We start from the raw sequence: 2,613 nt of genomic DNA, 5'->3' as shown, positions 1-2,613 counted from the left end.
CAGCAGGAAGACATCTTTCAGCCAAAAAATATGTGCTCACCAAGGCACTGCAAAAAAACCCCAAACAAACAAACAAAAAACCCCAAAAAAACCAATCTTTTTACCCCTAAGTTTTTACAGAGAACTTAAGATTCTGTAAGAAGTTGTCCTTTACCAATAGTTAACTTCTGCTCTTGTTACAGAAGACTTTACATTAGTTAAAAGGGGCATTTGGAGAAGGAATGGCTTCCAATTATTCAGTTACATCTTTATAGAAAAATCCTTCTACTCTTATACTCTTTGCCCTTCACAGTATTTTTCAGAGATGCAGTCTTTTCATTTCACATCTGTCAGTCATCAAATGCTGATTTCAAAGGGACACTTCCATAGGGACCCTTATCCTTTCATAATTTCCTCTTGCTTTCACATCATGCCTGATGTGTTCACAAATACCACTATACTTCCACTTTTAGAAATAACAACAAATACCTCTTTTCCAGTGACACGGGAATTCAGCTGTTCATCAGTCTAACACCTTCCAGAATTTTAAACTCTCTTTGGGAAACAGGGAATCTCCCATTCATACAGTTACCAGGTCACTTTACCTTCTGGACAGTAGCAAAAAATAAAGCTGCAATCATTGAATGGAAGTTCCATAAATTTATAAATCAATACTCTTTCACTACGAGCAATTTCCAAAAAGGCTTTTCAAGACCAGGCCATGGCATTCTGGAAAAATAATACAAACGGTGACGGTCATTAAGGTCTTCTGTCTTTTAGAAAGATAAAGACCGGGCAGTTGGAACACGATGAGAATTCACACTGTGAAACATCCATGGCTGCTTGCCTAAATAATTAAGCAAGCATGAAAAGCAAATGAGTTTTTAAAGAGAATGTCTGTTGCTGGGGAAAGAGGCACCTGTGGTTATTTGATTCATTATTAACATTTCTAGTATAGTAATGCCTGAAGGTCCCAACCAGGTTGTTTAAATTAACTCAATCAACATAGCAATTTGCATAGGGGCAATAAAGGCAAATCCAGTCAACATGTTAATAACTTTAAATGAACAAAGGGTATTAAAAACTGAAGCAAATGAGTACAGTCTTTAAAAAAATATACTATTTTACCCTTCTCCACACAATGAACTGAAACTTCTTATTTTCTGGATTGCAACCAGAACACTACCTTTAACCTCGAAAGACAAGACACAAACTACAAACATGTATCAAACCCAGCTTGTCAGGCTGCAGTTCAAAAAGAGACACAAATCAAAATTAAGCAGCTTCCTCTCATGCTATGCTTTAAAGCGTTGCCTTCAGTCTGGGGACTCTGAAGGGAGAGTCTACTTTTGCTAATCACCTCTGTGGTAGTCCTAGCATTCTTCCTCCAACACCACATCTGTACAATAAACCATTATCATACCATCTATGCAAGAAAGTCAAAGAGTAATTTGCAACAAGCATAGAGGAATCAGGGAGGCCAATGCTGCTTTTTAAAAAAATAAATAAAAACAACAAGCGTACAAAAATAACTCGCAATAAAAATCCTTCTGGACAAGAAAGTACTGTTACTTGACTAGACAAACTGAAAAGAAATAGGGGATGAGAGTTGTGTTTTGAAGTGGAAGAGAGACTGACGGAGGACTAGACCAAGCAGGTACCAGTTACTGATTTTTCACTTCTTGTACATCCCCTCCCCTTATCTAGAATCATAGTATAGTTCAGGCTGGAATGGATCTTGGGAGGTTTCCAGCCCAAACTCCTGCTCAAAGCAGGGTCAGCTACGAGAACAGACCAGGTTGCTCAGGATCTTGAAAACCTCCATGGACAGAGACTTCAAAACTGCGCTGAGCAACCTGTTCCAACACTTGCCTGTCCTCATGGTGAAAAACCTTTTCTTGATATCAAGTCAAAATATCTCATTTTAATTAATTATGTCCATTGCTGCTAATCCTCCTGCTGCACACTCATATAAAAAGCCTGGCTCTGTCTAACATCTTTTCAGTAATGCCTTATTTAACAGCAGGACACACCACAAGGCACACTAAAAATTATATTCTACCAGGCTGAAATTGGAGATCAAACAATGCCAACACCTCTTCCCAAAGTCTTTTATGACCACATTGCAAAGACCATGACACTGGAGATTACAAAAGGCTAAAAAAGAAACTGCCATTTCCCCGGGTGAGAAAGGCAGCATTTCACCACACTGAGATCAAAACTTTAGCCAACTAGTTCTCCAGGTGGAAGGAATGAGCTCTGAAACAGATGAGCAAACCTAAAGTGTACAAAACTTGGGCCAAGGCTAGACAAGCTTTGCAACTCTCCTAAACAAGCAAGGCCTGTCACTTAGATTGGACTAACAAAAAAGCAAACAAAAGGCCTGATTACAGACCTCTCTAAAGCTTATATTTGCAAGTAAAATGCAGTACCTGAAAATATAAGCAAGTACTTTCCCTGTCAGAGACTGATCGTCCTTCCAACTCAATCAACATGCAGCATGGCTTGGCTCTGCTCTGCAGAAGGAAGGAGCCTGATTTGTAGCAGTGGTCTGGACATTTTCAGTTCATTTCAGATAATGCTTTAAAGTCTAAATGTACCAGAGGCATACTGAATCTGACAACACTTTCAACA

The sequence above is a fragment of the Fulmarus glacialis genome, unplaced genomic scaffold (assembly GCF_000690835.1).
Source record: "Fulmarus glacialis isolate BGI_N327 unplaced genomic scaffold, ASM69083v1 scaffold22916, whole genome shotgun sequence".
Classification (NCBI taxonomy): Eukaryota; Metazoa; Chordata; class Aves; order Procellariiformes; family Procellariidae; genus Fulmarus; species Fulmarus glacialis.
The sequence above is the reverse complement of the archived record's forward strand: the minus strand, read 5'-3'. Positions refer to the sequence as shown.